The sequence below is a fragment of the Ascaphus truei genome, chromosome 8 (assembly GCF_040206685.1).
Source record: "Ascaphus truei isolate aAscTru1 chromosome 8, aAscTru1.hap1, whole genome shotgun sequence".
Taxonomy (NCBI): domain Eukaryota; kingdom Metazoa; phylum Chordata; class Amphibia; order Anura; family Ascaphidae; genus Ascaphus; species Ascaphus truei.
The window spans coordinates 28,449,421-28,472,263 of NC_134490.1; the positions used below are offsets into that span (position 1 = coordinate 28,449,421).

Genomic DNA, 22,843 nt, shown 5'->3' on the forward strand with positions numbered 1-22,843 from the left:
GATAAAATAGCCATCTTAAAACAGATAGTTGTATTTAATGCAGCATAGATAGGTCTGTTATTTACTTTGTATTTCCCATGCCAACTAATTAAGTGAGTTGGCAGGGTGAATAGGAAAATGAATATACTGATATGTGAAAGAAAAACAGATAATGATTTCCAAGAGCCTCAAAGTTCTGCACAGATTCACGCCTCCAAAAAAAGGTTACAACAGTATAACTTACAGCTTGTCCCTAATGCCCTTTAACTCCATCCAACACAGGGAGGGTTGTCACGTTGGTTATCAACATAAGTTTAAGAACAATGACAGAAGAAGGAAGGAAGGAAGGATGGAAGGATGGAAGGAAGGAGAGAGAAAGGAGAGAGAGAAAGAAAGACATAAAATAGATGAGAGATGATACAAGACTATTCTCTGGGACAATATTTATCTCTGCCAGGGTACTTCACTGGGGCCCCTGATTTGCCATTTGTCTGTAACAGAAATACATGTTTGGCATTCTGGCCTTTGATCACATACCATTTAGCTGTGCCAAGCTTTCAGGTTACTGGAAAGCCAGATTGGCCCGACGACAGGTGCCTTAGCCCCCCTGATTAAGGAACTGGCTGGAGGCACTGTGTTCCAGCGTGTGTACAATTGGAGAGAACCAGGCTGTTTAGATCAGCAGTACCTGCAACACAGTTACACTCCTATGTGCCTCTTTAGGTCCCAGCAAGACCAGCAAGAACAACGACCCGAGCCAAGAACATTATGCGTCACAGCAACAGCCTAGCTTTTGTTTGGCTTGCCAGCAATGTCGTCACTACCGGCTATGTTCTCTCTCCTCCCAGGAAAACAAAAACTAATTGCACATAAGATCAGAACATTCATGCTGTGTGTGACAGACGGCCATCACGAAAGGTCTGGTCACGCCTGAACAAAAGGTACCCAAAACAGTGGGTCATCTGTACACTGAGCCTATCCAGACCCCTCCCGCCAGGAAAGCGTCTTGCTCCTGCTGACAGCGAGGGATTCACACTCGGGCTAGGGCAAAAAGGTACCCAAAAACACACACGTATTCCTAGCCTGACACCTTGCTAGGATGGTAGCGTCACCACACAGGACCACTAGGGGGACCACCAAAGATTTACGCTCCTATACCCGAGTGCGTGGTTGCCCCCCATCCCCCAACTTTCTGCATGCCGAGCGGAGCAGGGGGAATGGACCAGGGAGAGCGGGTTGGTGATAGTCGTGGCAGGGGGACATCTAAGGAATGGGGAGGCCGGTAAGTCGACCAGGGGGAATAGGGCAGGTGCAGGGGCCCATGCAGCATGGCTGGGGACCCAAGAGGAGCCCTGCTGCGTCAAGCGGCAAACCTCTCAGGTTCAAAAAGTGTAACGCATTAATTAATACGCAGTGAAACGGCCATATAGCAAACTTACCTCCATATTATATATATTTATATGGCTCTCCATAGAAATATTAGGTTCCACAGATAATTGGCAAGGAAGCCAAAAAAACATCCACTGCATTATTTTGAAATGGAGTCCGTTTGACAATACTATATTAGCAGAGAATGGAGAGTATCACAGTCATAGCTAAAGTAACGCAGACACATTTCAATATAATACGAGAGGTCTGTGTTACTTCCCTTAAAAAACAAGGAGCCAATGCGTGTCAACAACGTTTTGGGAACCTCTGAACTTGAGTTTGTGTAGAACTGGTGATGGGACCGCAGTGAACCTGGTTTTCTGTATTATGAATCGCTGAATAAGGGTTCCCATAACTGTATTTACTGCTGACTGTAGTCTCAGTGACACTCTTATTTCACGTTATTTTCAGTGGAAGTCTAAAGTACGTTGGCATTTATTGGTAATTGCTTTGACTTCATTTGGAATATCGCAAACCTGTGCTTTCCTCACTGATGCTGGTTAAAACAGCAGCAGAAGGTAGGGAAGGGAAAGGTTGGTGCTGTTGCACAAGAAGCAGGAGCCAAGTTAATGAATCCAAGTTTACAATGCCCTTATGAAGTACGTGGTGGGTATGTAATGTGGGCACACACTCGTTTTCTAGGGTCTGACCGGGCAAAATGTTTCAACAGAGCAGTCGGCCTGATCGAAAACCGAAGTGTAGCCTCCTCTTCCCTTTCTGCCAACCTGTGGTTGGTCCCGTGATCCCTACTAATGCGATCACATGACTGGAAATCCGGAAGTCCGGTGCCACTATAAAGTTGGTATCACTAATAAAAAAACAGCTGCACGCAAATGCCAGAAAATAAAAGAAAGATAGTGTAATGTTATTTTATTTCAATTTATAATGGTCCTCTTATGTAGCAATGCAGGTTTTAACATGTAGTTTTGAGACAAACAGCTGGGTACGCGTCTCTCCCTTGGGTAATAAGTTGAAATACTTCTATAACTGTTACTTTCTTACGTATGGTCCGTGGCGTTTCTATAATGTAAGCAAAAAAGTCCAGCCTTCCATCCTGAGCTGTATAAAACAGTATCTGAGCACCTGTGGGTCTGGTTGTATGTCCGGATCCGTAGAAGTGTGCATGTGCAAATCTGTGTATCATTGCATCCATCAGTGTCTCAGTTATTTGGATACATATCAATGTGAGTATCAGGCTGCAGTGTGTGCATTAGTGAGGTGTTTGTTACTGAACTCCTACAACTGGGTTAAGACCAGGCCCCCGCTGGCTACTGCAGCATCCGCCACACAAGAGCCCTCCCCTCAATGGGGCCGCTGCGCTCCGCCAAGAGTTTCTATCAGGACTCGCGAAGGAGCACTAGGCCATGCCGTCCGGCGGTTCAGCCAATAAGGGTGAACCTGACGGGTGACGTCATGTCCGTGCCGCCGTCACCACTCCCCCCCCCCCCTCCCCCTGTATTTCCCCTGCAGCTCACTGCAGACCGGGGAATCGGCTGCACGCACTGCCATCCTCGCGGGCGCGCGTGCAGCAGAGGCACTGGGGCCGCAGCCTTAGGGCATGAGGATTAGGCTGGGTCCATGGTGGGTCAGTGCATGCGTGCGACCGACTTCACGCTTCACTCTAGCAGGATCGATGCGTGCCCTGTAGTTGGATACGACGAGAGTGTGTGTCGTGGGCGTGGGCATGATGTCACAGAGCTAGTTCGCCCTCATTGGGTGAGCCGCTCACGTGACCTGGCCATCGCGCAAGGAAACAAATGTATCTGTTTCTGTGCATCGCGAGCGCCGGCGGTCATGCGCTCTAAAGATATCCTCATAGAGGATCATATTACTGATCGCGCCTCACACTCACTCCTCCGCGTGGTCTCAACCCGAGCATGGACGCGGACTTAGCGATGTAGAAAAATTCTTTAAGAGCTTCTTGGAATTTCCCCCGATTTTTTCCATTGCGTGGAATGTTTTACATTTTTGCAAAAATGGAAGTATACAAAGAGTCATGTGACCTGCAAATTGACTTTTAAAGAGGCAATTCATTCAGGTTTTAGAACACTTCCCCAGCAGTACAAGATCTTTGTAACACTTTTCTGTTTGTGATCATTTGTTGTCAATACTGACAACAATTTGAGCTTCAAACTGTAATAGATGTTACCTAGGTAATAGAAGCATACATTGTAGCTGTTGAATTACACTGACTGAAGAATTGATTGAAAACGGAAAGGCAGCCATTTAGTGAATCCTGGGAAGCAGGATCTTTGTTGATCAATCACGGGAGAGCAAATAGTTCGGCAGCTCAGGTAATTCATATTCAATAAAGGTCATCAAAGGCTGCATATTTTAAAACAAATAAACTATAAATATATATTTCTTTTTTAAGTACCGCTTAGATTGCCTTTAGGCACGTTCTATAGTGCCGTGCGCGGATTTTTAGTTGGCTGACGTGAGTCAGCCTTTCTATAGAAGGGCCGCGCGCGCTCACGGCAGGGAGAGGGGAGCCGACAGACAGCGGCGAAGATGAGGAAATTCATCTTTTCGCGTCGCTGCCTGCGCTCAAATGTATGTGTGTGTGTGTGTGTGTGTGTGTGTGTGTGTGTGTGTGTGTGTGTGTGTGTGTGTGTGTATGTATATGTGTGTGTATGTGCAAACAACAGCAGAAGTAAAAAAAAAATATTTATTAAAGGTTTTTTTCTTTAAAAAAATCTTATCTAGGACTTACTTTCACTCACACAACCCATGCACACACACATATATACACACATACACACATACCTTACCTGCAGCTCCTGGAACTATATACATGAAAAGCACGCGGCACGTGCCCGCGCGTTCGCATAGGAACGCGCGGCCGCACGCTGTATATTACTGCCCTAACACGTGATGATTTTTGTTTTGGGTTTTTGCTTATAAAAAAAAACCCCCCAAAAAAACAAAATTTTACCTGGTTTGTGAGGTTATTGCTACAATGTTGCACATCTCTAACCGGAATTAAGGTTTAGCACTGCACATATCAATGGTAAACAGCACCATTAACTCCTCTGCCAGAGGAACAAGAATGTGCACTGCGCTACAATGCGTTTCTGGTCTCCCTGTCAGATAATGGGTTTAACAGTGGGTTTGCCAAATATTTGTAATATGTTGTATATCTGAGTATAGTAGTCGATATGCAAATATGCAACTGTATTATTCATACACTAACTTGTGTCTCTTGATATATTTGTGCCGGTAGATCAAGGGTTGTCAACTCCAGTCCTCAAGGGCCACCAACAGGTCAAGTTTTCAGGAGATCCCTGCTTCAGCACAGGTGGCTCAATCAGTGGATATCCTGAGACCCGTTGGTGGTCCTTGAAGACTGGAGTTGGCCACCCCTGCTGTATAGGATATTTAAAAGCTCAGGTTTCTTGCTTTCTGCTTTATTACATATTCGTACAGAACATTGTATTGTACACACAGGAAGCCAGCGTATGATGATTCATTTATAAGGCAAGACAGGCCGTGCAGAGGGCAACCGCATCTCTTAAGCTTCAGGAAACGAAATTACAAAAGTGGTCTAAACATTTCGGACAATAGAAAATGTCAAATTGATGGGAATTTTGCCAACAATATTTCGAGTTAAAAAGTTGGATGAAGCACAAGACCTTTTTCATCGGAAAGGAAAGGATTTCCTTTTAAATTCAACTATTTGTTGAATTTAGCTTAAAAAAGGAAAAGCCGGATAAAGTCAAACCGTGTCAGACAGGTCGTCTCTCACTGGTGTTCTGCGAGTCTTAAAGAGATTTGGATTTTTAGTGAAGATGGGCGAGTTTGGATTTTACTAATCCGCACTCTCGCAAACCCACGATTAATATGTATAGCAGAGAGGGGAAGCCTGGCAGGAAACGGGAACACGACCAGCTGAGCCCCCGTGAATCCTGGCTCTTAATCCTGTTGGCAGTCCTGGACTGTTGAGGGAGGGGGTCCACCAGGGCTCTGGGCCTACCGCGGTTTCCACCCCGTGTGCCAGTTTGACATTGTCCTCTGTGAAATCCCTGAATTCTGGGCTTGTTTGCTTAGATTATAGAAACACCACAGACCATGCGTAAGGAAGTAAATTTGATAGAAGTATTTCAACTATTACTCAAGGGAGAGATACGTAACCAGCTGCTTGTCTCAAAAAACATGTTAAAACCTGCATTTCTAAGCAATGATCACAGGTCTAACCCAGGCTGGCTGAAACAGAAATTAAGGGGGCTGGTTCTCCTTTGGTTTATAAAGCTTTATATTAAATGTTAGCAACAACTGTGGGTGGTGGCACTAATATTGGGGGGGGGGGGCGATTTTTGGGTCCTGGGTAATTACATAGATTACATTTTTAATGCAGAAGTTCCCTTATTAATTTTTTTTTAAAAATCACTTAAAAATTGTGCCTGCCCCTTTGAGATGATCTGAGGTCCTCCGACTCCTCGTTCCCAAGGCAATTGAGATTTTTTGTGTGCCAATGTGACACACAGGGGGGGGGGGGCGACTTTAACTAGGCCATTCTAAAATGTGGAATTTCTTCTTCTGCAGCCATTCTTTTGTAGATCTGCTTGTATACTTAGCATCATTGTCTTGCTGCGTAACTCACTTTCGCTTCAGCTCACTGACGGATGGCCTGACATTCACCTCTGGAATCTTCTGATACAATGCAGAATTCATGGTTTTGTCAATGATGGCAAGTTGTCCAGGTCCTGAGGCAGCAAAGCAGCCCCAATTACACTCCCACCGCCATGCTGGTCGATTGGGATGAGGTTCTTCTGTTCGAACACAGTGTTTGGTTTTTGGCAAACATAACGGTTCTCATTGAGGCCAAATAGTTCTATCTTTGACTCGCCTGTCCAGAGAACATTGTTCCAAAAGTGGGTCATCTTTGTGCTCTTTGGCGAGCTTCAGACGGGCAGAAATATTCTTTTTAGAGACTAGTGGTTTCCTCCTAGCTATCCTTTCATGAACACCATTCTTGTTCAGTCTTTTTCTGATAGGTGAGTCATGAACACTCACATTAGCCAAGGCGAGAGAGTCCAGTTTGTTCTAGCAGAGGAGTTTGGTAGGACGACCGCTCCTGGGTAGAGTGATTGTGGTCTTGAACTTTCTCCATTTGTCGGACAATGGATTAGTGAAGCCCCAAATCCTTATAAATGGGTTTGTAATCCTTTTTAGATTGCTGAGCATCAATAACTGCTTTTCTGAGGACCTCAGAAATTTCTTTTGAACGTACTAAAGCATGACGTGTTTCCACACACCTGTATGGTGAAGACCAAACTCACACAATTTCGGCACTTTATATAGGGTGCAGCCTCTGAAACTCACCTAAAGATCTACCTAATTATTTAAACACCGGATTCTAATGCTCCCCTTTAATTTAGCTGATAATGCCAGGGTTTCACTGACTGTGACACATACTATGACAATTACTCATCGTTTGTCTAATTCATACATCATTTTGTTTCAAAAGACATGGAATTAGGTTATTATAAATGCTATTGGATATTTAAGAAGGCAATCGCGGAAAAACTGTGTGAACCCCAATGATAATTACATAAATTCCAACCTCATTCTCCCCACTGTATATGGCTGCAGAGTGCCCAACACAAAGTCATAAGGTTGTCACCTTCTTTTGGCCACAAGAACGAGCCCGACCTGGAGGTCATTTTGTATCCACTGAGCAAATACTTTAATCTTTCTTTCTCCCCTCACCCTCTAACCCCCCCCCCCCCCCCCCCACCCCCCTGGTGCCACAAAAACATGAGAAATTTACGGCTTGAAGTTGCTGAAATTCATGTGGAGATGCATGTGAAAGTCACGCTTGCTGTTGATGTATTATTTCCTTGGCCCCGTTTATTGGCTTACATCCACTGGGTTATACTTCAGGATATGTTTTGTTTTAGATGTAAAGACTTTGCAGACTTTGATTGATTAAAACCGCACTTCATTTTTTATATTCCATCTCCAGCAGCATCGAGGACCAAACTTTTCCTGCGTTTGGTTTTGCAGTGTGCAAACAGCATTAGTATTATCAATTTAAAACCTTGATGTATTTTCTGCCAAGGTTTGTGTTCGCAAGTTGTGGCACTTGGTGCTTGCATTTCTTTTGTCCGTTATTGTAGCCAAAGTACATTACGCTGCACTAATGCATAATAAAGCTGATCGCCTATATTGATCTTCCCATTTACCAATTCCCTTGGAAACGTCCATACATCCTCCTTTTGGTTTTAGATGCTCGTATAAAAAGGAAGGTACATCTTTCTGAAAGATTATCGCTGAGGGTATTATTTATGTTTGGTTCAGTATCATATATTACAAAACACAAAAGGAGATTGACACTTGGGTTTTCTTATAAGATAAAAAAAAAGATCAAAAACCCAAGTGTCATGCGGACATTTTTTTCAAATCAACATGGGCTCCTATTTCATATGCTGTAAAGCGCTCTTCACCGTGATTGAATTATTGGAGCGGAAATCTTCCCCAGCCAGGTAGAGACGGGCAGGCCCGACGACAGCTTTTATGTAACCAAAGTGCTAGGAAAGTGTATGATTGTTGAGCGAAGGGGTGTAGGGGGGAGGGCCCTCAGTACCTTGGGAAAATGAGTCAGGTTACATCAGTATGTGCATCTTTAGTGAATTCAAGGTGTAATCACACATAACTAGCCCCTCCCCCCCCAAAAAAAATAAATGTAAAGGATGTCTAATTGGCTTAATACAATAAATCTAACCATGGTTAAAGCAAAGAGTTAACAGCTTCTACTTTCAAAGTGCATTTCTTATAGGGCTCTGAATGGGGGGAGGGAGTATCCTTATCAAAGAGCCAATAAAGATAACGAGAGGGGGAGAGAAGGAAATAAAGATAACGGGAGGGGAAGAGAGGGGGGAGGGGAAGAGAGGGGGAGGGGAAAAGAGGGGGAGGGGAAGAGAGGGGGAGGGGAAGAGAGGGGGAGGGGAGAGGGGGGATTGTTCTGCGCACACTCTTGCTGAACACATAATGACATCAGATAAAAGGGAACAGGCAGAGGAAATCGAACCACTCCCAATTCTCCGCTCCCCATGTTTACAAACTTAAAAACATTATGACAAAATAATGATAGGTGCCGTGTCAGACTTTGGTAAAATGGACATCAGTCGACCAGATGTGACCCCTAAACATGTCACTGGCATAATTACATTTTGGCCCTAGGAGGGATAGCACCATAAAAATGCTGACAGATTCTGGCAGGTGTGGCACATTATATTATATACACTCAACAACACACCACTTTGGCTCATCTTGCTGCGTTTTTATATACATTAGCGATATACTGACTGGGATACTTTCATATTAACCTAAAATCAAAGGGATTCTGTATGAGGGATGCTGCACCTACTGATTACTTGTACATCTTTATATTATGAACACAATATTTTGTATCATATTTGAATCAGCAAATTATTTTACCCTTCCATGTCCTCTTTTTTTTTTCTGCTCCGTTATTCCCTTTCCCCCCACACATCTTAACCAAGCCGTCTTCAAAAAAAAAAAATGGTTTACAACATACATTAGTACATAGTACCTTAATTTAAAGCCTCTCCATTCCTCAGTGTTGGAAAGATTAAATGCGGTAAAAACTACTTTTTTTTTAATTGTTACCAAGCATTTGTACACGTACTGTGCTGCACTGCAGGTTTGACATATGCAGGGCTGTGTGTCACTCGGAAGCTCAGCGTCTCTCTTCAATTCGGAGCTCCCTTGAGTCCCCAGCTGTATTCTTACCTAGTTTCTACTACATTCTGCATGAGCATCAATAGCGTCGCCAGGAATAGCAGAGCTGTGGCAAGGATTGTATTCACCGTTGCTCTAGTTCTTATTTAAAGAAGCCCCTTTTCTAACGAAAGTGAACTGGTGGCAGTAGCGTGTTCAGTAGGGTGAATGTAGGGGGCTGACGCATTTCTTAAACAAATCCGACAAGTAGAACAATGTTTAAATCCTCTGTTAAAGCACTAATGTCTCCGTAGCATCTAAAATCTTTTTTTTGTTATAAGACAAATTTGTGAATGGGTTTCCCAGGGCCTTGTACTCCAGCTTTGAACTGGGCCACGGCAGCGTAGTGGAGCGCGGGTAAAGGAAGGGGGCGATGGGTTTTGTTTTTATCAGCAGGCCATTATCTGGCCCATTACATCAGCAGGGGGGAGAGGGGGGGGGAAAGTCAGAAGGAAGTCAGACCATGATTTCCCAGCTGTCCCCCACCCTGCTTGACAGTAAATAAAAGTATCCACCCCAATGTCATACCTGCATCTACTGGTAGACCTTAGTTTTGGAGTAAATACGGTTCTTTCCAACAGCAATAGACAAACAAGGTCACGAGGATGTAGAACAAGATCTTATGTATACGAGATGGGAATCCATGAGCGGTCTTATTGCCAGTTCCTTTTTAACATTATCCATGTTTGTAGTTCAAAAACTTAATAGGGTTCATCATAAGTGATTAGCGATGCCTGCAAATCTATACATTGTATTACTATCTATTCCAGGACGGAACGATATGGGGTTAGAGAGGGAATTAGAGGTACAAGGGGCTGGCTGGGGGGGGCCCGGGCGGCGCTGCACATTTCCCCAGACCCCTGGCCAGGCCCTGCTGCCGGTTGCGGCCAGGCCCCGACTCACAGCTGCCTATAAGCCTCTTCCTTTCTCTGCCCACGCCGCCGAGCTTCCACTGCTGGCGCGCAACAGGGCTGTCTGACGTCAGCGCACGGCGCGCCAGAAGCTGGGCCAAGCTTACTTCCAGCGCGCTGACGTGCCTTGCTGCAGTGGAAGCACTGTATGCTATGTGATAATGGCGATAAGCAGGGTTGCAGACCTGTCTAAGACATGTGAATGTACTCACAAGTAATATTTGTATATGCTTTATACACCTATGTATATATGTATGTATGGAGGGGTTATATGTTTTTTTTTTTTATACATGTATTGGGTAGGTGGTTTTTTTGTATGCATTTGGGGGGGTGGGGGAGGTTGTATATATTTGGGGGGTGGGGATTTTTTTGTATGTATTTGGGAGTGGGAAGTTTTTTGCATTGGGGGTGGGAAGTTTTTTGGTATATAGCTTGTGGGGGGAATTGTGTGAGGGGGGAGGGAACGAGTGAGCGTGGGGTAATTAACTTGATGGAGGGAAAGAGGGAGTAAGAGTGAGACCCAAGGGAGAGAAATACATGCGAAGTGGGTGAGTGAGAGGGGGTGAGACGGAAGGGAGAGAAATACATGGCAAGAAAGGAGGGAAAAAGAGGGGGCTCGTGAGGTGTGAAATGGGGGGGGGGTGGCTCGCAATAGCGCCGACATTGGGGGGCCCTGCTTAAAATGTTTGTCCTGGACCAACGATTTCTGTCGGCGGCCCTGCCCATTGGTAATGTTCACCTGTCACAATTACAAGTACTACACGCATTTTCCTCTCAACACATCTCAAAATCTGATGGTTCCATTGGTTTTTAGTTTAAAAAGGATTGCCAACTGGATCAGGGAGACTCTATGGTTGCTGCTATCTCTCTCAGAATCTCAGACGTGAAGGTAGCGACATTAGACAGATCGAGTCTGCCATATTGTCCTATCCCAAGCAACCAGGACCTTCTCCCTGTTAAAAAGGTGCAAATACGTGGAAGAGGGGCGTGTGGAAATGTGGAGCGGTTCTCTTTCAAAAGGAAAGGTAAAATTTGTATGTCATCAGTGTAGAAAGGATTGCACCGTTAACAAATGGAATTGAATTCTCTTCCATTATTTTAGAAGAATGTATTTATCACAGAGCAGGGGGGTTCACACTTTTTTCCCTGTGCCCCCCAGCCACTGGTCACCTCACCCCCGCCCCCCTTACAGTTGCCATGGCGACACGAGGACGTGCAGCAACCCTGGCATTTAATTTAAGTGCCTTGGGGAAGCGCATGGGGCCTCTGTAAACCGCGCTCCCCTGCAGGCAGTCTCAGTTTGCGCACCGCTGACATAGAGCAAAACCATACAATGCCAGCACTTTTGTCAGAACCTAATAAATTTGTCATCTTAGCGTGTCACAATTCCCATAGCATGTTGTGGTTGTCAGGGCAAAAGTAGTCAACATTTCAGTCTGAAATGCGCAAACTTAGTAAGACAGGGACGGCAAACTCCAGTCCTCCAGGGCCATCAACAGGGCAGGTTTTCAGGATATCCCGGCTTCAGCACAGGTGGTTCAGTCTGAACCACCTATGCTGAAGCCGGGATATCCTGAAAACCTGACCTGTTGGTGGCCCTTGAGGACTGGAGTTGCCCCCCCTTGCACTAAGAGCTTCGACAAAGACAAATAACACCTTCACTACTGTGTTTAATCGTTTCTTAGCTTTGCAAATACAAACCTAACACCTGACTTTTAAAAGCAGATACAGGGCACACAGCAGAAAAAATAAAGGAGATATTTCAAAGCTTCAATGGTCAGAGAAAATCAGTGGGTTTTTTTTTTTTACATCCGTGTTAACCAAACCAGAAAATGACTAGAAGAGTCGCACTGAAGCATGTCATTGGGGTAAAAAGATGAGTAAAGTTGGCGTGCTAACTCTTTCATTGCCAGGTGGACCTGTAACACATTCGCCTGGAAACTAAAGGGTTAAACAATTAAACAAATTCATTAACAAAAAAACACAAAGAGACCAGGCCAGAGAAATTTTATTTTTATTTTTAAAACACTCGCCTCACAAAAAAATGACGTAACAAGGCATTGTGGCATTTCCAAAGTATCTTATTTGGGTTGGCACAGCTCAATCCTTATGGTTTAAACCGTGAGAAAGTCACATGGTCTCGTAGTAACCCGTTCATGTTAATGTCACATCCTTGTCCGCTATAATAAAAACTATTTCAAGCAGTTCATATTTCTACAACTCCTAAAAGCTACAGTACAGGGGGTTTGTATACACCACTGCACATTTAACTCCGCAATCCCCTCCAGAAGCCTATATTAGTTTAAATACTTACGAAGCTGGGGGTCTCTGGAGCTGAACCACATTAATTTCTGCCCCAGGGACCTTTTGCTTCCCGAGATACTGACCTCCAGAGGCAAGTGCTGTCAGTGCTCCCTGATTCGTTAATCTCCAGCGGTACATCGGCCAATAGGAATCCGCCACGAATGATGTTGAGGGTTCCTATTGGGTCGCGTGCTGTAGGAGATTTAAACCTCCACGACAGTTTACCCAGCCGGGTGGTGCTGTCGGGTTACCTTCAGAGGTAAGTTTCTTGGGAAGCATGAATTCAAACTTGTATGTCCCATAGCTCCTGAAGGAAGCAGCAGATGTAAAAAAAATAAAAGCTTTGGAAAGGACCAATAACATCTCTTTTACTGTAAGTAAAACAAATAAAATCCAGAGCGCTCCGCTGGTTTAAGGCAAATAATAATTATTATTAGTGTATCACCGCTTCTCTACCAAAGTAGCCAGCAATGCATGAATTTATCAGCGGGGTTAAATCAAACAACAGCAGAGGCGCTTCATACGCAAGGGCCAGTCAAACATGGGCAGACTGTGGACGTTCAAATGGGGCGACCACTGAGCGTAGGGAGGGCAGTAATATACAGTTGCCACCCCCACTTCAATTACGCATATGGAGCACAGATGGCTGGGAGAGCAGGAAAGTAAGCACACATGGGAGTCTTGTGAACAGCACAGAGACCTGAAAGGATGGAGAGAAGAACATCAAGGAGGTCAGGGAGAGGGCAGGAGGAGACAGGTCACATACATGGTACAGCAGAGGACAAAGAAGAGAGGGTGGGAAACACTGCTCCTAGAAGGCGCAAAACGGGATACAATGTATGTGATATTGTATTAAAAGCATGTGCAAGTTGCAGTTTATTTGTTGTATTTTTTAGTTATGGGATTGAAGTAGGGGGTCTCCGGAGATGAACTGCGTTTATTTCAGCTCCGGGGTCCCCCTGCCTCCTGAGATACTTACCTCTATAGGGGGTGCCGGTCTGTATCTCTACAGGTAGAAGCTCCGAGAGGGCTTGTTGGGGTTAAGATGGCGGTTTTAAATGCCCCACGGCTTGCGGGTCAATAGGAAGCCGTGATGTCACTCCTTGCGGCTTCCTACTGGCCCATGTGTGACGAGGGACACAAACATTAAGGAGATTGCGGCCCCCCCTACGGAGTTAAGTATCTCGGGAACAGGGGGGTTCCCTGGGAGCTGAAATTAACACATTGCAGCTGCGGAGACAATCATACAACAACTGCAACTTGTGCTGCTTTAAAGAAACATAGTTTGGGTGATTTTAACAAGGTTGTATTGTCTCCAGTTACTCCAGACCTATTAGCATTTTACTACAGACCTGTGCAAGCCATTACTATCCTGGATTAACTGGAATATTTGGTAGCATAACGTCAAACGGAATTTTGGAATTACGCCACAGAAGAACATACCCTAGAATGGTGTTTTTGCTGTAGAGAGAGATATCTAGATCTTTATAGATCCTAAAACACTCGTCTATACAATATGTAGATATCTGTAAACACAGCAACATTGTGTCGGGTTCGCAAACTGAGGTGAAAAGTTTTACACATCTCTGTTCTGTATATGAGTGACACGTGTAAGCCTGTCCCAGTTTAGGCTTCCAGAAATATGGTGGCTTTAGGTCATACGTTAGAGATTTGGCAATGAAAACACAAAATGCAGACAGCTTCTGTAAGAATGCTGTTCCTACGTCACTGTACCTTGCATTTAGATTAGCATTTTATGTCATTTAACAAATGAACCCCCAAAGTACAGGGTTGGCGATTAAATGTACAGACCCATATAGGATCAAACTGAACTAATGACAATGACTGGTATATGTTAAAAGTATGCGATTAGCACTTTCACACAATTGTTAATTTACTGCCCATCTCCAAAGGTAATGAGCACTTTTCAGATTCTACCTTGTTATAATGCCGATTAAGGAAAAAGGCAGATCAAGGTACAGATAGATCCCCTCCCTAAACTTCAGGTTATACCAATTACATACATAGCATGAATACACTTTTTTTTTGTTTCAATTTTTTTTATTAGACAGTTATGACATTACAGGGTATAGATAATACAAACAGTAAGCCCGTCTAATACACATTTTTTTTTTCCTTAACTGGGGAGAGAAGAGGAAAGGCTCAGCGTCTCCCTGACCATATGTGGTCCAACGGGGCGGCGCGAGCATGGAAACAGAGAGGGGATAGAGAAGAGAGGGGGGGTGGGGGGGGGGGAGGGTGTAATGGGGAAAGGTCTTATTCCCTAGCTTCTTGTCAGTTCTGGTTTGGATCTTGGTGTCCATTGGGTCCCTGATCTGTTAAGGGGTGTTTCGCCTTAGGAGCGCCATGTGGGTGTACCATGGATCCCAAATATTAGTGAATGAGGTAGAGGACCTTTTAAGGAAAGCCGACAATTTCTCCATGTCCATTACTTCTTGCACCCTTTTTATTATTGTTTGTTTGGAGGGGGGAGACACTTTCTTCCAGGCGGCAGCCACCGCACATCTGGCCGCCGTAAGAATAAAGGAGACTAATTTTCCTGTTGGCCGGTCCAGATAGTCTAGTGGCCTGGCCAGCAGGTAGGTCAGCGGTTCAATGGGTATTGTGAGGTCTGTGACCTCCTCTATTAATTTTTGTGTCGTTTCCCAGTATTTTTGAATTTCCGGACATGTCCACCAAATGTGGGCCATGTCCCCCTTTTGACCGCAGCCTCTCCAGCATAGATCGGATGCCAGGGGGTAGATTTGATTTAGTCTGGCTGGGGTAAGATACCAGCGGAACATTATTTTGTAAATATTTTCTCTGATTGTGGTACATATAGAAGTTCCTGAGGCATTTTCCCAAATACTTTCCCAGTCCTCTCGGTCTATAACTATGTCCAATTCTGCTGCCCAATGCAGCATATAGTCATGTGTGGGGGCTTCTGTGCCCCTCTCTAGCTCCGCGCATATTTGTGTTATTAGACCTTTCTGGTGAGCTGTTTCTCTGCAGAGCCGCTCGAAACCTGTGAGAGGGGGAAATTTCAATGTTGGGGATATTGTTTGGATAAAGTGTCGAATTTGTAAATACTTGAACACGTTCAGTCCTATTATTCCATATTTGGCTTGTATGTTTTGATAGCTCAGGAACTCCCCGAAGCTCAAGAGGTCGGCAATCACCTTGATGTTTTTGGCTTGAAATTGGTCAAATTGTCTGGGCTCACAGCCAGGTGGGAATTTCGGATTTTTGTGAATCGGTATAAGTTGAGATTGTGGTGATGTGAGCTTGTACTTGAGTTTGCTTTTCGTCCAGGTCTCCCATGTGTGTCTCATTGGGCCTAGTTTAAATTTGCTATTCTGCATGTCCTCCTTGCTCAGGGACCAAAGGCAAGCCGGCAGTGAAGGCGTTCCGGCATATTGTGTTTCAATATCCAGCCAACAATATTGGTTTGGGTTTGCGTTCCAGACTACCACCTGTCGCAGTTGGGCGGCTAGGTAGTATTTTGTGATGTCTGGGACTCCCAGTCCTCCTCTCCCCCTTGAGGCCAAGAGAACTGTTCTAGGGACTCTAGGTTTTTTACCTTGCCAAATAAAGTGGAAGATTAGTTTTTGGATATTTTTTAATTCCGAGCCAGGGATGTGGACCGGGAGAGTCTGGAAGTAGTATAGTAATCTAGGGAGTATGTTCATTTTAACCGAGACCATTCTCCCGATCCATGATATTTGATAACCTCCCCATTTTTCTAAATCTTGTTTGATTTTATGGAATAAGGTCGGATAGTTATGTTGGTATAGGGATTGGTAGTTCCTCGATATCTTAACCCCCAAGTATTTGATACAGGAGGAGCTCCAACGGTAATTGAAGTTTAGTTTGAGGAGTTTCACCTCTGGCTCTGGCAGACTTAGATTTAGGGCTTCTGACTTATCATTGTTTATTTTGTATCCTGAGATTTTTCCAAAATCCCGGAGTTCTTTTTGAAGGTTGGGTAGGGAGATTTGGGGTTTGGAAAGGGTTAGTATGACATCATCCGCGAATAGGGAGATTTTATGCTGCCTGTTTCCAATTTCTATTCCTTGGATGTCCGTATTGAGTCGTATTGCTGATGCTAGTGGTTCTATCGTTAGCGCAAAGAGGAGAGGAGATAGGGGGCATCCCTGTCGAGTCCCATTTGTTATCTCGAATCTGTGGTTATTGCCCCCTGGTAGTTTCACTGTGGCTGACGGGTTTTGATATAATCTACGGACCCCCTCTAAGTATGCGTCTTTAAAGCCAAATTTGCGCATAGTCTGGTCCAAAAATTGCCAGTTTATTCTATCGAACGCCTTCTCTGCGTCCAGGCTTAACAGGAGTGCTTTGGTGCCTGTGAGGTGGACATGGTCAATGATATTAATTATTTTTCGGGTATTGTCTGAGGCTTGTCTCCCTGCGACAAATCCTACTTGGTCGATATTAATTAACCTCGGTAATATTGGGTTTAGCCTATTTGCCAAAATTTTGCTATATAGTTTGAGATCACTATTGAGGAGGGAGATTGGACGGTAGCTTCCACATTGCATCGGGTCTCTGCCATCCTTATGTATTATAGCCAAATTGGCTAGAGACATTGTTGGAGGGATTTGATTCCCTTCCATAAAATAATTGAATATTTTTAGTAGATGCGTGGATAGGGTTGGCAAGAACCTTTTATAGTAAATATTTGTGAAACCGTCAGGGCCAGGAGACTTAGTAAGCTTTAGTGATTTGACCGCCTCTTCCAGTTCCTCTTTTGATATCTCAGCATTGAGGACTGTGTTTTCCTCCTCCGTCAGTGAGGGGAGTTGGCATTTATTTAAATATTGAGTTATAGATTCTGACGCTATCGGTACAGGTCGGCCGTTTTTAGCTCTTAAGTTGTATAGTTCTGTGTAATATTTTGTGAATTCCGCTGCAATCTTGCTTTCACTATATTGAATCTCACCAGACCTACTCTTGATCGCCGTTATTTGGGATCTTTTTTGTATCCCTCTTAATTTACTAGCTAAGAGTCTGTCAGCTTTGTTGCCTTTGTCATAGTATAGTTGTTTGGTCCATTTGAGGGCCTTTTCAACGTCCTCCAGCTGGGTTTGTCTAAGCTTTGTTCTAGCATCTATTAATGACTTGTATATTTTTTTTGAGGGATGTGCTTTATGAGCTAGCTCTATTGCTTTTATGTTTTCTGTGAGTTCTTTGATTAGCGCTTGGCGGGCTTTTTTCCTGTGGGATGCGATGGAAATAAATTTCCCTCTGATAGTTGCCTTATGGGCTTCCCATAGGATTGCTGGAGAGGAGACTGTTCCCATATTGAGGGAGAAATAGTCCTTAAGTGAGGATCTGACTTCTCTCTCGATCTCTGGGTGATTTAGTAGTGAGTCGTTCAGTCTCCAGGTGTACGTTGTTGTTTTTTCAAAGGGGACTGACAGAGTCAAGGTGACCGGGGCATGGTCTGACCATGTGATTGAGCCAATGTCTGATTCTATGGCTGCCGCCATCACATTTTTGGTGGTCAAGATGTAGTCTATTCGAGAGTAAGTCTGGTGAGGTGCTGAGTAGAATGTGTAGTCTCTCTGGCCCTGATGTTGGGTTCTCCAGACATCCACCAGTGAGAATTCGCTCATGATTTCCCTGAACCTTTTCCCCTTGATCTGGGAGTGGGTTTTGCGGGGGGGGCCCATGTTGGTTGATCTGTCCTCGGTAGGGTTTAAGACCATATTGAAGTCTCCTCCCACTATCATCGATGACAGATATCCCGGGTCAACACCCTCGAGAACAGCTTGTAAAAACTCTGTTTGGTTCTCGTTTGGGGCGTATACATTGATCAGGACGATTGCCGAGCCCGCTAGGGAGCCATATACCATTAGGAATCTACCCTCTGGGTCCATTGTTGTTCTGACATGATTAAATGGGGTGCCTTGTCTGATAAGGATAGCCACACCCCTCTTCTTACTACTAAATGATGCAAAAAAGCAGGTCGGGAATATTTTTTTGAATAAATTTGGGGGGTCCTGTGATGTGAAGTGGGTCTCCTGTAGGAATATGATGTCTCCCCCTGTTTTTTTCATATCGTTGAGTGCAAGTCTCCGTTTTCTATTATTTTGGAGCCCCTTAACATTCAGTGAGCAGATTTTTATTGGGGCTGTGGATGTCATTGTGATTTTGTTGTGGCTTGAGGACTCGGGATCTCCCCCTTCCCACCGGAGGGGATCTTGCTTTTATGTCCTAGGTATGTATTACTTCGGAAGCTGCTTTGTTTATGGGGTAGGGATGTGTCTTGTTTATATTTTCTTTGGTAATTGTTTGTGTGGTGCCAAGGAAGGGGGGGGGGGGGGAATGAGGGGGAGGGAGGGTGGTTAAAGATCCGCTGGGACAGAGTCAGCGGATAGAGAGCAGATAGGATTAGGGCCTTTTCAGGTCCTAATATTGTGTTGCCAGACCTAGTGAAGGCCGGCATTTGGGCAGATGTGCCCATCTAGGGAGGTTCCGGCACCAGTGACCGGCGTGCAACCGAGGGGTCCAGACCCTAGGTTGCTAGTGTGTTGCGCTTTCCCTTTTTCTGGCGTCATGTTTCGGTTTTAGGCTGCGTCGTGTTTTACTTGTATGGGGGAGGGGGGTGGATAGTGAAAGGGAAAAAAAAAAAAAAAAAAAAAAAAAAAAAAGGGGGGGGGGGGGGGTGAGCACCCAAAGAGACGTTCAGGTTGTGAGTGTTGAAGTCGCTGACGCTGGTTGTATGTCTCGGGTTATTTTACCATTTTGGTGAGGTATATAAGGGTGCGTATTTCTCTGTTGGTTACTTAGGGCCGGTTGGCAGCGTTCTACTGGGGCGGTGGGGGGCGGGGAGCACAGGGGCGGGTGGTGAGGGTAGGACGGGGGGGGGGGGTTGAGGGTGGGGGGCGTCCTAATTTTCTTTCTTCTCTGTATTGGTAGTTATGGGCTAGGTCTGCCTTTTATTGGATCTGTATGTGCTGTGTGTAGTTTCCTAAGCACAGCCCATACTAGTTCACAGTCAGTTTTCTGGTTTAACATATACAGACGGATGTGCCTGGTAGGTAACATAGTAAACCTGCGTTGATCTACATCTCGTTATTGTCATGACATACAATACATTTGGTCTGCTTGTTTAAACATTGCGATATAACCCTGGTATATAATGTTTCAAATCTACCTTAACATAGATAATAATATGGGTCTGACACGGAATACAACTTCGTCGCGCGAGCGTCTCCTGATCTTTGATCCTGAGGTATGTTATAGCGAGCCTGGGTTAACCTATTTTATTGGGTCTGTATGCATTGTGGGTAGTATCATATACGTTGTCTATTATTAGTACACAATCAGCTTTCTGGTTAACATATACAGAGAAATGTTCCTGTTAGGTTACATAGTAAGCCTGCCTTAACCTACACATCGTTATTGTCATGGCATGTAATATATCGGCGCTGTTTCTACATAGTTACGTGATCCTGGCATTTAATATATCAAATCTACCTTGACATACACAACAGTACAGGTCTGACAAGGGACATATCACAATCGCACTGATACCCCCTGCGTTACGATGCCGAGGTGTACCATTGCAAGCCTGGATTTACCTATACTGTGATGTGGTCCAGGCATGCAGCATGGTAGACCTGCCTCGCCATGCGCAGTAGGTAACCTGTCAAAGGCTTACAACGACCCATACAGCAGTATCTGTATGAGAACCTGATAATTGCGCCCTGGCATATACATCTGAGTACTCTTGTCTAGTATCCTGGCACATTTACAGTACATTCTTGGGCAGCAGCCTATCTCGGCTACAGCATGAGGGAGGGGGGGGGGGAGAGAGGATAGGGAGGGAAGGGGATGTGGGGGGGGGAAAGGTGGGGGGGGAAAGTGGGGAGGGGGGGGAAGGTGGGGGGGAGGGGAGGTGGGGGGGGAGGGATTGGGGAGGGACTCCTATTCTTAGATTTTGCTATCGGCTTGGAACATTGAACATATACGCCCCTAGGAATCTCTTTGTTCTTTTTAGTCAAAATTATTTTAAAGTTTTATGTCTGCAGCCCATGGTTTGAATGGGTCGCAGACCAAGGTATCTTTGTATTGTCCAAGTTCTTTTCATGTCAATATGGGTCTCTTGGGGCCCTTGGGGGGGGGGGGGGGTGGGTCGGGTGTCAAGGCATGGGGGGGCCTTCTGTGGCCGGGGGGGGGGGATGGGGGGGGGGCAGGCCCGTGTTCTCCTGACAGTGGCGTGACTCTCTGATCGCCTCAGTGTTATACAGGCAGTAGTACTCACGGTTACCGTTGGGGTCACGGTGATAGGGGGAAGACAAAAAAAGCGGAGGGGGTGATCCGACCGGATGTCCTGGGTTCCCGTCTGAGTGCTCGCTTCCTCCGCTCCCGTGAGGGCCGGTCGGTTGTCGGGGCCTCCGGGAGGGGAGGGGCAAAAGGATCCTGTGTTCCCCTCGCGACGGCGGGTCTTGGCTCCACACTGTCTCAGCTAAGCTTCAGCGTCGGGGCTGTCGGTGTGCACGTCCGTCCTCATTGCTGCGGCCGTTCCGGTGTGCTGTAAGAGGCTTTGTCGCCTCCAGGTACTCGTCGCGTTCACTCTCTGGTCGGCTGCCTGCTGCGTCTCGATGTCATCTGCTCCGCTGGTATCGGCAGCCGTCTTTGATGCGGAGGATCAGGTTTGCAGACGGGTCTGTGGGTTCCTTGGGGGGTGAAGGGGGGGGGTAGGGGGAAGAGGTAGAGGGGTGGCGGGCGGGGGGGGGGGGGAAGGTGTGGGTGGGGAGGGGAGAGAGGGGAGAGGGGGGGGGGAGAGAGGGGAGGGGGGGGGGGGAGAGAGGGGAGGGGGGGGGAGAGAGGGGAGGAGGGGGGGGGGGAGAGAGGGTTTCTGATGTGTTTGAGTGTTTAGCTGATTTCTGGTAGACGCTTTGTGATGGCCTTGTTTGGTGGGTTTTCAGGGTCTTCACTTGACTCTGCCTTGTCTTTGTCCTGCCAGCCTTTCGGATGTTCTTGCTGGCGGGTCTTGTATGTCCGGTTCTTGGACTCTGGAGGGGTTCTTATCCCATTCTGCTGGCGGGTTCAGTCCAACCGTTTTGGCAAAGCGCGCCATATCCTCTGGGTGTCTGATGGTATGGTATTTCCCGTTTTTCTGCACCAGCAGTTTAAACGGGAAGCCCCAGTTATATTTGATTTCTTTTTCACGCAGAAGTTTGGTTAGAGGTTGCATCTCCTTTCTCCTGAGCACCGTGCGTTTAGACAGGTCGTTATATATTTGAAGATGGTCGCCTTTGTGGGTGATAGGTTCTTGCGCGCGGCATGCTGCCATGATTTGCTCTTTTATTGTGTAATGGTGGATTCTTGCAATCACGTCTCTCGCTCTGTTGGGGTCATCTGATCTTGGTCCCAAGGCTCGATGTGCTCTGTCCATTTCACACTCACTTGGAGTAAGGTCAGGGCAGACGGATTGGAAGAGGGCCAGGATGTAAGGTTTAATCTGGGCTGGGGGGACCGATTCTGGGATCCCTCTGATCCTGATGTTTTGTCTTCGATCTCGGTTTTCCTGATCCTCTATCTGGTCTTTAAGATTACTCACTTCGGCCCCCAGTCGGTAGATTTCGTTCGCGGCGTCTTCTTGGGCCTGTGTTGCGTCAGCCATTTTTATTTCCAGCTCCGCGGTGCGCTCTGAGAGGCCCGAGATCTCCTGTTTCAACTCAGAGACCGCAGCTTTAAGGTCCGCTTTGAGTGAGGTATGTAGCTTGTTCAGCATTGATGTTATCAGCTCTTGCATGTAATCCCGCGTTAGAGCTTCGTCTTGCGGTGGTGGTGTGTCGGTGCGGTCACGCTCCATTGCCGCTTGCTTGGCCCCGCGTGGTGTGGGGCCGCCGCCATCTTGGCTTCTTGTGGCAGCCTCCGAGCTCCTCTGAGAAGGGGAGAGAAAACGGGCAATTCCTGGGCCCGATTGGGCTTTTTGTTTGCCTGCCATTGCCTTCTCGAGGGCTTCCTCTAGGTTTTGAGCTGTTTTGTGGTGATTTTTTTGGGGTGGGAAAGCGCTGCTTTTGTAGTTTTATGCTTGGGTCTAGGGAGCTCCTCTGCTACCCGACCGTTCTCATCAGCGTCCTGGACACGCCCCCAGCATGAATACACTTTTAATGACATATCCTCATTAGTTCACATAAAAATTCACTTATGAGGCCCCTTTAATACTGTGGGCTTTTAACCCATCTGGAGCATCAACAGCTAGGACAGGGGTGGGCAATTTCAGTCCTCAAGGGCCACTAACAGGTCAGTTTTTCACGATATCACTGAGGTAGCTCAATCAGTGCCTCAGTCAATGACTCAGCCACCTGTGCTGAAGCAGGGACATCCTTAAAACCGGACCTGGTAGTGGCCCTTGAGGATTAGAGTTGGCCACCCCTGAACTAGGATATACACTGTTCTGAAGGCTTTGTAGCCTAAATATATTTCTCATTTGTTTTGTTCTT

General features: G+C 45.9%; 1 protein-coding gene across 5 annotated transcripts in view; it reads right to left on the reverse strand.

Moving 5' to 3' along the window:
* Positions 1-22,843, reverse strand: part of LOC142501294 (uncharacterized) — a 210,523-nt gene that overhangs the window by 32,190 nt on the left and 155,490 nt on the right. The window lies entirely within an intron of this gene.